The sequence below is a fragment of the Bombus fervidus genome, chromosome 9, assembly GCF_041682495.2.
Source record: "Bombus fervidus isolate BK054 chromosome 9, iyBomFerv1, whole genome shotgun sequence".
NCBI lineage: Eukaryota > Metazoa > Arthropoda > Insecta > Hymenoptera > Apidae > Bombus > Bombus fervidus.
In genome coordinates this window covers 4,277,061-4,289,344 of record NC_091525.1, presented here as the reverse complement: position 1 = coordinate 4,289,344, position 12,284 = coordinate 4,277,061, and the positions used below count along the sequence as shown (strand labels likewise).

Genomic DNA, 12,284 nt, shown 5'->3' with positions numbered 1-12,284 from the left:
TAGCATATACTGGGTAGTATTAATATAGTAATTAATATGAGTAATTCATTAATTAATATAATAATTATATATTTTTAACTATATTATTATTAGGAGTTATATTAATGCTACTTGAATTACATACGTTGCGTTTAAGTTCGGATTCGTACTCGTAAGAACGTGACCGAATTTAATGTCAGTTCATTATTCGCGTTGATGCACAATTTGCCGTTTTATAGTAAAATGATCAACGGAAAATGGATAATGGTACACTAGCTTCATTTGACTATTAATACCAAATTATAAATTGACGTATAATAGATGCTATTTTGCAGCCCATTTACCCGATAAATTCGAGGATTTTATGCGTTTGTGTAACCGGTCGTTCCATATTCAATAATTTAATGTTATATTTTGCTTCTTATTTAGGATGCTGATGGATTTATGCACTAAATTTATGAATTCATACAGAATCCATATAGAGATCGCAATATTTACGGCGCATTAACAATAAACTACAGAAATAACAAAATTTATGCGTCCGGTAAGTATATGCTTATTTTAAATGTACCCAATTAATATCACGTAATCAGCGCAAATAGATGTGAATTAATAGCCGTAAATATTATCCTGTCGAACAGGATAAAAGCTAATATGTGTATGTATATTATTGAATCAAAATGTTCGTCTTTCAGAATATATTATGCATTCCATATCAAACATCAAAAAAAAAAAAAAAAAAAAAAAAAAAGGGATATCTATACGCATAAGTCTATACAATAATTACATAATATCAGATAAAAGAGATTATTGTTCTATTCGGCACTCTATTTAGTTCGACACCAAAGAAAGTCATAAATTCTTCGTTATTGTTAACTGAACGAATGATATTACACGATCGATGATTAATAAAAAATTTGTTCTATTGTTAATTATTAGCTCTAGAAATATATGTTGGGCACACACATTTAGAAATATATGTAAAACGCAATCATTATTATAACAAAGAAAATACAATGCGCTGAAGTTTGATATCAGTTTTTTAAAGAAATAAATACATTCACATTTAGCTGATCAATAATTTATTAAACTATGATGTTGCGTACAGGATGTTCTCTTTCTGGTTGCTATTTACCCGAGGTAATGCAACCAGCTTTCTCGACCGATAAATAGCAGGGTTTTAGGGCGTTCCCCTTTGCCAAAATCGAGATTACAGGAATTTTAAAACAGCAGGCGGAAAATATTCTCCGTACGTAACAGGTAAATGAGCGAACTTGCACGTTCGGAAGCACTTTAAGAAAACGCAGGATGGGGGATTCGAGGAAGTAGCTAGAATCGAAAACTAGATTCAATCCTTTCCCCGAACATCTCGTACGAGATCGAATCTCTTCGCATGCAGAAGGAAATTTACGAAAGAATTGTGGATTGGAAGTTAGAGAAGAGTAGTACGGCTCCTTTAACCCTCTAGCGGACACTTTCGACCCTATTGTACTTTTTCTAACGTTAAACCCAACGTTAAACTCGAACGATATCTCAAGCTTCGATAAAACGCGAAAAAATTGTCGCCGGCGTGTACCACTTTCTGATTCAATTTTATGTTCGACGTTTTCTTAATGTAAAATGTAAAAATATTAAATTACAATTGAGCGCCTTTTTTCTTACAATGCTTTTTCAGTTATTCACATTGCCCAATTTTTTTAAATCTGTTTCATCTTTTTTCAGCCATTCTAAAAAATTTAGTAACGTGGTTCACCGATGAATATCACCATAATAATCGACGCGTTAAAAAACGTTCTCGTTAGAAAAAGTAAGATGGAATTGTAAGAGTTCGAGGATCGTGGCGATATCTGTTGAACCATGAGCTTTTTTCCATACTCGTTAATGCGAACACGCAGCACGCCGGTGCAGCGAGAAGAAAAGGAAGGAATTGGCGGAGCGCGAAACGGAAGGATCAAGAATCTCGAGAGGATCTTGGCGAAAAAACGGGCGATAATGCGGAGGCTGTGAATAACCGATACCGTGAAAGAGCAAGTGTGCCAAAGCACCGTCTTAAAAGACGCGTTTTCGTGCTATAGAATAGTATAGAAGATAACCGGTGGAGCGTGCGCGATTTCGGATCAATTGGCCAGCTACGCCAGCTCATTCAGACACCTCGAACGACGCCGCGTCGTCGGGCCGCGTCGTTTCCAAAAGACGCGTGGTCACGTGAAAACTGATACTGTGAATCCGTTCGTTACTTCTTGCGTTGACCTCCTTTGTCTATTCCCTCGGCACTGTTACTGTGTTGTCCCCGAAATCGTCTTTGCTCCTTGATGAAAAGTCCAAGACAACACAGGGTAGATATATTGTATTTTATCTTCTATACATCTATGCTATCGATCTAATCTATCGATCACTATCGTAATACATTCGAATTTGACGTAATTCCACGTGATAAAAAAAAGTTGGAAATATAGAATAAGATTTCTCTTCTGGAGCTTAAGGGTATGTTTTCGAGAAAATTGACTTTAAACCTTCAATTTCTAGTCGTACTAGTCAGATGTGCTGCTACGTGAAAATTTTACCCATATATATACATATATACATACGTGGACAATTTTACCCATTCTATCTGCATTCACAGAGAACATTTCCCAAGCTTTATTTTAAAATATATGTAAAATATATAAAATATATTCAGAACCAGCTGCAATTTAGTAAAATTGGATCAAAATTTCCTCTCCAATAATTAGTATCTACATACATATAAATGTGGGAAAATTTTACTCGTTTCTATATGAATTGGTACGAAACAAATCTAATGTTTCATATATGTACATACATATGTATAATATAGTTGTAATGTACATTCAATATCAGCTGCTATTTAATAAGATTAGACCAAAGTTTCCTCCCAAATAATTAGTTAACCCTATAGTATTCACGAGTTCAAGAGTACATCCTATACCGCGCTTCTCTTGACCACACTTTCAATTAGTTGCAGCATTGCATTAGTTTCTTGGTTCGTTAACACTGAACATCAATTAGGTAATTTCAAATCCATACTCATTCACCGCAACATATAAACGTTTATGATAAGATGGACCAATTGCAATATAGAATTTAATTTCATTGACAAAATTGAGTCATGTCGCTTTTGATATTCTCTTGATACCCTTCGATCAAAGGTTAAGCTATCAAAGATTAATTCATACGAAAAAAAAAGAAACTTTCGTACGTGGACCAATTTCTTCGTCTATAAGACGAGACGGCTACCATTCATTTTTAAATCAGACGAAATACCTTACATTTACTTTCGATATCATTCAGACCTTCTATTTATTTCTCTCTTCGAATTAAAAATAATCCTTTCCCAATTAGAGTCTTCATATATTGTAACTTCCTTTTTTTTTAAACCGTTTAACATTTTGACTGCACGGTGATCATTGGTGACCGGAGCGCTTGAACTTCTTACAATTGTAAAAATTGTATGAAAATTGACAGTTAGGGCATTTTGAATATAACCGATAAATAGAAGATACTTTGAAATAAAAAGTGCCCCATCGAACAATTAAACATTTTTATTAGAACATCAATAAAAGAAAAAAAAAAAAATGAGAACAAATCTCGCATCTAACGGTGCACTGTGTTTGCATCCATATCTTTGAGGGGTAATTTACGAATATTATTCTACACATACCTTAGAAAATAATCGTAAATGCTGCTTTATAATCATATAATTGAAGCTAGAAGTGTGCGCATGCCATACTATTATATATAAAATGAGCAAATATTGTTTACTAATATCTTCTACACGTTTTAACAATATATTCTGGACGTTTTGCTTACGACGAAATAACAAATGCGAATGGTTCGTTGAAATAAACGAAGCCTTGTTATAATATGACGCTGTCAACTGTTAGAAAAGCGCTACGGTAGTCACCCGTGACCATCGATAAAATAAACGGTTCATTGGGGAAGAATGTTGTCTTACATCGTCAATTTATTATTATTTTGCCATTATATGCTTTGAATAATAAAAATACTCCCGTGGCGTCCTGAGGGAAACATGTGATTTCGGCGTGGCAATCAAAGTGTTAATACTAGAACTACCGCACCGGTCAAATTGACTGGCTTTACAATTTTATTTTAAAATTCTCTATAAACTAAACTAGATATAACTAAAAGAACAATATAATGAATTTTGTTTTATTTTTTATGTATTCAAACTCAAAATAATTTTGTATCAAGGCTACTTATACCAACACCAGTCAAAATGTAAAAGGGTCCTGCAATCTATTTATCGAACCCTAATTAACCAGTTTCTTCGTTTTATACAACTTCCTACACGTTTTTTTAATTTTTACTGCGTATCATTCGATATGATGATATCAGTTATCAGGAAAATTCCGGATCAATAGCTAGATCGCTAGATGCTAACACTAGAAATACCACACCAGTCAAACTGATTGCTTCTACAATTATATAAATGTGTCAATCCTCGTTTAAAAATCATGGTCCCAGATGGATTAATAATACCAAAAATGTACTACATAACATGGAATTCCTTCTGTAAGAAAGTAATAAAAAGTAGTAAATATAAAAATATTACATTTTACGTATATAAATATAGTATAGTAAATATAAAAATATTCCATTTCTTTAAAGACCAGTTATTTTGATTGGTTTTAGTAGAAATACCTTCGTGTTAACTATCGGTAGCTCTAGTGTTAAATGAAGACTATTTTTTCGATCTTAAACTTCTACTGTTATTAGACGACACATTTATGGTTTCTCGGGTTTCGATCGTATTGTTAATAGCGCATCGTACTTTGTGCCGATGTTTCGTGAATATTGCAGTTCGTTTCTTTACGACATACTTGAAATGAAATTGTTTCAGCCGTGAAGAAAATTGAGAACTGCAATGTTCAGGAAACGTCGACACAAAGCGCGACGCGCTAATAAAAATACGATCGAAACCCGAAAAACCACGAGCATGTAAAAAATTGTTCGTTTCATTATTATTAGGTGTAGCAATGGGATTTTTTATTGGGAAGTCTTGTTGCTCGGGCGTCAAAATACAGGATGTCGCAATTTGTAACAAACCATTCGTGTTCAATGCTGTAGCGTAGCGTGCAACATTGATTTTCTGCCGCGATCTTTTCTCATCTTTGTAGCTTGTTCTTTAAAGGAGAAGGTTTTTGTCGAAGGAAGGGCTGGATAGGAAACATAAAAAGCTGGAATCGTGTACGGGGCGCGAGCCAGTTTACTTCCGGCCGTTCGAGTTGTTTTACGCTTCGCTATTCGCGTTTACGATTGAGAGGTTTGAAACGTATCGAGCTACGAAGAAAGAACAGCAATGAAGAAAGCTATGGAGAGTCGAAGTGATTTATGGATCATAACGAGAAATGGAAGTAGTGGAATGGGAGCTTTGCTAATGATGGATAATAGGACTCGAAGGAAACAGAAGAAGAACAGATAAATGTGAATATTTATCGAAAAAGATCGAATAAATGAAATAAATATGAAGCGAACAAAAAAATTAATTAAGAATAAGTAATACCTTGGCTGAAATTATTGCTTAATGAATTCAGTTAATTTGATTTATCAATGAACTGATATTTCAGTTCCGTAATTAGAGAACAGGCAACGCTTTAAAATGGAATAAATGTAAATATCGCCAATCTATTTCTATGTTTTATTGAACGTGACAATAGTCTGTTCGATATTTTTAATAAAACATTTGCAAGACGATACTTATACCTTTTACTCGTTACTTTCTGTCTCAAACATTTCACAGAATTTTAAGTAACATTATACAATTGTACAACAATGTTTCTATGTTACACCATTCTTTTTCACTTGTCATAACTTTAAACCCAATATTTCTTAAAATTCCTTTACATACCTCGAATATAAAGTTGAAAAGTTCGTTTTGATTGGAATTTCTTGCACGCCTACTGTATTCCTACTTTGTATCAATAAAAACGTACCGATGCCATTTCGCAAAAAAAAATTTATAATACCTAGCGTATCCCAGCAACGTATGAGTGATAATTTTACTTTTACAATAAAACATTCTTCAAGCACGTGACAAGTAAAAAGGTAACAATACCGTATCCCCGCAGGTCCTGTAAAAACAAAGAGGAACTCGTAATTTCTCGTCTCGATAGACGCGTCACTCTGTAAACTGGAAGTGTATACAGAGAAAACGTAGTAGAATTCTGGATGGAAAAGTTTGTGACAATGGCAGAAAGGAAGCCAGATAATACTACAGGGTAGACGACGGACGGAGTGAAAACGAGAACGATAACGGTAATAACAAAGGTGAAGATGATTTCGTTGCATAAAATCTTACGATCATTCCGATAAGACATCCAAGGGGAACGAAAGAGAGAAGGTCGCACAGGGGGTAGAAAGGATAAAGGGGCGAGGTTAACGGAGTGGATGCTGAAATTACAATCCCAGAGAGCGACGGCTGCCAAGCGGATGTATAGAAATTCCTGTCGTACTGCTAGAGATTTGCCTCGTTCTGACGTCGTCCCATCTTGAAGTCGATCTATTATATTCTTGTCCTCATTGTGGCGAGACAGCTCGCACATGGAAGCAAGATTGAAGGGAGAAAACGTGGTAAACTCGATCGCGACAGCGTCCTCCGCTAACGAAATGGTTTCACTTAGAGGTAGATACGCAGCGACACGGCGAAAAGGGACGGCGAAGTTTGCTTACTTACGCTCGTCGAATCTCGCTAACAATAATAGTCAGTAACGCTAACAATGTTCTTTTCCAGCCAATAGCTTCCAGCAACGTATTACAGTATAATGAACAAGGCAAGAAGGAATTCAACTTTCCGCGAGGAATCTGCGAATTTCGATCGATCGTCGATCGATATGGTGAACGAGAAGCAACGTTCAAATTTCATTATTGGTCGAAGGGAAAGTAGATTTGTTTTTCTTAGAAAAACTATATACAGTGGCTGGAAAAAATATTTGGACACCATTTTGTATTTATATATTATTAGCATTTATATTTTTATTATATTATATAACATTTATATATTAGGTTGTCCAAAACGTGTCTTTCATTCGCAAACGTGTTTTCTACAACAGTGCACCTTCATACAAACGTAAAATCAAGTCTGTGAAATGTCGTGGTGTTTATCTCAACAGATAAAACGTAATTTGACAAAATAATATAAAACAAAAAACGTTGTGCGTCTATTGTTTGCTCATGAAACGAAAAAAACTTTTCGGACAACCTAATATTAATCAGGTTCAAGTATGTTTAGTTTCATATCATTCAATGATATTTTTATATGACTTGAAAGAAGCACTGAGATGAAACGTAGAACCGGCTAAAGAACGTTTCATTGGAAAATAAAAGTAAGGGCCAATAATTTATATAACGTGGATCATAGCTTGTGGTATAGAAGAAGTCGAAAGTTATATTTTTTTTTAATTCTGATTGGTAAAGTAATTTTTACTGGCCAAAATGCAGTATATCGAATGCATCTATCAAAGTACGTTATCCACCGATAAAAACTTCAGAATTTGAATTTCAAATGTCACTCGGCAAAAATTGTTTTAACCGAGAGTGTATACTCGATATTCTGATAAAAAATAATGAAATTTTAACTGAGAACATACGCGAGATTCGTCAGGTTTCGATGACGTTAAATACGATTGTTATTAATTGTACTATGCATTGACAAATATATTTGCGAATTTCGTCTTAATAAGGCTTAAAATAATACGTCTTCTTTTCAAAGATTTTTAAGTATTCGCACTATAAGCCCGATACTAGGCAAATTCGAACACCTCGAGCAATTTCTCGATTACGATTTTGGATTCCGATTGATCGATCAAACGCTTCATCAATCAGTACACTAAGCTGATACTGCATTGACCCTAAAACACTCAGGCACTTTGTCGCGTCCTGTACGCTGTAATTCGCCGTTTTCGAATTTCGCGGGATCGTAAATCCCAGTTGCGCTCGTTCGCGACGTTGTATCGGGGACATTGACTTATGTGAAATTAACTGCATAAATCACGACAGAAATAGGTGTTCAGAGACGATACTCAAAAACGCTGTTTCCAGCGCATAGTTATAGTTTAAAACTTAAGTGATAGATGCGCGTGTACAGTGTTCGTGTTACGGGTTGTTCAGGTGAGGGATGTTGCCGAATATTGCCGATCGTATCTGCATTTCAGTTTTTATTAACACCGTTTGCTTCTTATTGGTTTTTTCACCCAGTCTACGTTAGTTATGGTTTTTTCGATTGGTACGCTCGAGTGTGTGTGTCTCGCGAACGATTTTCAAGTTTGGAACATGGAATCCCCAATAACAAATTCCGCCGTATGGTTCGAGTTTCGAACGTTGGCAAGCTTTATTACGGGAAAGTTTAAGTTTCTATCGAGTCTATACGCGCCTGATGTGCTAATGTTCGTGTAACAATACGATAACCTTTAACCATTAAACCTATTATTCAATGGCTACCAGAAGTATCTGCACATACCTTTATTTTCCAATGGGGCATTTTTTCATGGGATTCGTCATTTCGTTCTCATAGCATCAAAAGCACCTTTGTAATTGTATAAAGATACTACTGAATATTAGGAAATTTAATTTTCTAATATCTAGTTAATTATATTAATAGACACAATGGTATGCAAATTCCTTTTGTAGCTACTGTAGGTGAAATTTCATCTAACGCAAGTTTCGAATTGTCGGAGGCTGTAGATATATAGAGTGTCTCATTTTTTACGAATATATCGCATGCATTATACGAAAGTTTTCACGATAGGCACCATATGTCTTGTTACAGTGCTGATGGAATTTTAAAATGTTTTCTACAATACGTACGTAAAAGGTTTTTAAATATGTTCGAATACTTTCGTGAGCTATTGTATATTTCATAGTCGAAGAATCTTTATCGACACCAAGGAATTAGCAATGCTCTGTTTCCAACTGATCATTAGACGGGATCGTGATGCCCAGTACCCAACTTCTGAGAACCCAGGAACCTGAACCCTTGTTCAGCCAGTTTAATTAGGCTAAACCCCATGGCGGCTAATGACACAAATGGTTTCGTTGTTTCTCGTTTCCCATCGAGTTCGCTGGGATATATGTATGTGTGAGGAGTAACGAACGAAAAAAAGAGAAAGATCGAAAGGACAGGTTGAGAGAAGACAGGATAACCGCATTGCACCACGCCTGCCAACCACATCGATCAACAAATCACCGTCTATAAGCGGAGGAAAGCCACTTCTCTTCGGGAAAGCTCCTAGTCTCTGCTCTTGGTTACAACACTTTCCGCCTAATTTTATCTTTCTCGCGTGAAGGAATATCTCAGGTCTGAACAAAATGCGAAGAGAATAATTTGCGACTACGGCAAGAAATAATAATTAGTAAGTGGTAGCAGGAACATGTTCGCCTTATTCCGCTAGAAAGAAGAGATGAATAAGGAAAATAAGAAAAAATACAAAAGAACGAAAGAAAGTAGAATTATATTTATATGCGAAAGGGAAGAATAACGTCAAACAGTAATTAGTATATCTTTCCTTTGCTAAAAAGCAAAGCGAAAAGAACGAAGAGAAGAAACAAGATCGAAGAGACGTAAATATGTACGAAACAATTACGAGGAAAGAACACAGGATTCTGCCTTCACATGGTATATTTATTTCATTTACTACGTAACAAAGACTCGGTTGTTGTGGGTATTCGTCAACGGTGATCGCGGAAAAAGCTAAAATTCATAAAATTACGCGGCGAGGAAATAGATTATTCGCGAATAGGCAGTGCTTTAACGCGCGACCAACGCAGATATTATTTTAACGTGAAATAATGTCAGTGGAAATTCGTTAAAATCAGAGTTACAATTCGATTACTAATACCGCGAAAGAAAGGAAAAAAAAGTTAAAAAGAGATCGGGAAAGAAAGAGGAATATAAAAGAAAGACGAGTAACGAGACATATCAAGCAGGAGAACTACGAGGAAAATCGATAGGGCAACGCCATTGTGCTGTACGTACAGTTCTAGAATTTTTGGTGCTGTTGTTACTGTTGTTCACCACGAAACGTACAAATCAAGCGGAAGGATGTTATCAAAACTTCCGTCTGCGTGACAAATTGAATTACTACGGAAGCTTGAACGTACGAAGGCACACGGCTCGAAAAAAGGAAGATGGCCAAAACAAAAAAAAAAGACAAAAAAAAAAAATTAGCGCGAAAAAGGGGCGAGGAAAAAATGGTTGAAGGCTTGTTGTTTGTGTGATGCAAAAATCTGTCATTTCGCGGATGGGCAACGTGACACACATTACACTCGGATTTTTGGACGATCGACGAGCCAGGATAGAGAACGTTCGCTGCTAAGCTGTGGTAGAATATTTTATTTGCGGGCGTCGTCCTCGATGCCATCGGCGTCGCAGTCGTCGTCGTCGTCGTCGTCGTCGTCGTCGTCGTCGTTGTCGTCGTCGCGATCATAGTCGTGGTGGTTTCTAACCATTGTCGTCGTCTGTGCATCCGATGACGATGTCTCTTGAAATCGATATGAATTTATGGTGTTTTTCTATTGCGCCGACTTGGCAGAACTTTCTTAAAATGGCACGCCGCGGAAACATTACCCGGTAATTTATTACACAGACGCTTCACTATTGCAAGCGGATCTTGTGAGGAATCGCGGTTCCGGTAAATTCGCTACCATCGGATTTAATAATCCACGGAGCCCAGCAATCTCGTCGCTAACAGGCAAGAGGAAAATTATGTGTAGAACCAGCGTGGTGAACATCAGAGTTGCTGAACGGGAAAAATGAAATAGTTCCGGGGACATTCGTATGATTGAACGCTGGCGAAGTTTCCTTCATTATTCGCGCCTGCGTTTCCTGGTGAATCAGATTTTAGAATGGTTCGAAATCACATTTATTTAATGTCGAATCCAGGGTATCTACTTCTGGGTATCTTGCACATCGATATATTCATATCAAGGATGTAGATATATTACACTGAATCGTGGAAAGCTACGTGATTTATGATATCCTTGTATACTCCTTTGTATATCTATATGCATATACACGATTGCGGCTCTCTCGAGTTACTTATTGTTCACGTTGCATGTATCTGATATATGGGGATTGTAATGTATGGATCTGCATATATTTTTTAATACGCTATAGTAATCTTCGTGCTTTGCGTTTGTATAGGATATTAACAAATTTAAGGCTAACAATTTTAAAGGTTTACAGTTTATAATACTAGGAATAGTCGATGTTTAATCGATAGGTTCCAAGATGTACTCATTTAGGTATCTCTCTGTGTGCAGATATTGTTTACAAATTTCATTTGCTCGATACATCAGCCAAATTACGATTCCTTTAAACTATATATTACGCATTTAAGACTTACGTTTGTAAGTTTTATCGCGATAAATTATAAATTATGCTACTACAATATTGAACGGAATATTCGATTACTGCTCGCATTAAATATTGCAGAAATTTTGGTATAATGTTAATGAAATTGCCACCATTATTCATTACGACACTGTACCGAAAGTCCATGAATACATACAGATTAAATCTGATTTATACGAGAAAATATAAATATCTTCATAATTTATGAATGCATAACCAAACACTTCGAAATCAATTTGCATTGTTTTACATGATGCAACAGAAAAGCCTTTTAGGGTCCAAGTTTCGTTCAGTATACAGGCTGAAAAATTATTTATAACGCTTTATCAGATTATTTTTTAAACGTTCTGTTATGTTATACATTTTGATCGAACTAATTTATTTAATATTTTTACTCTTTTCTATAACGTCGAACCAATATGTACGATTAAGTGTACAATGCACAGAAAATTAAGAGTAAACAACATACATTCGTTTGTTATATCGTTGCTTGATTTTTATTTATGAAACGATGACGGATAAACGTCGTGATTTACATTTAATACGAAATAGAAAGTTGCGTTGAAAAGACGCGGCTGGTGGGTTGACCGCGTTTTCTCCATTTTACATGATTAGTGGAACAGTTGAGTTATAAGCGTGAAAAATGGCAAATGGAGTAAGTATATTAAGAGCAAGGTCGACGATGGTAGTTAACGCATGGATAACCTAGGCAATAAAGTCACGGGTGTATCCAATGAATCCATAGATCATGTTACGCAGAGGATCGTGTTACAGCGTTTGGTGATCACTTGGAACTTGATTTGCCACTATATCCGTTGGCTTTATGGGTTTATTGCTGCTGTATACCTAGATACAATGTCTAGAATTTGCGTATGAATGCATACATTGATGCGATACACCCAATAACAACAATAATAAC

At 35.8% G+C, this 12,284-nt stretch overlaps 1 protein-coding gene across 2 annotated transcripts in view; it reads right to left on the bottom strand.

Annotated features, from left to right (window-relative positions):
- Window positions 1-12,284, bottom strand: part of Sol1 — a 531,756-nt gene that overhangs the window by 113,198 nt on the left and 406,274 nt on the right. The window lies entirely within an intron of this gene.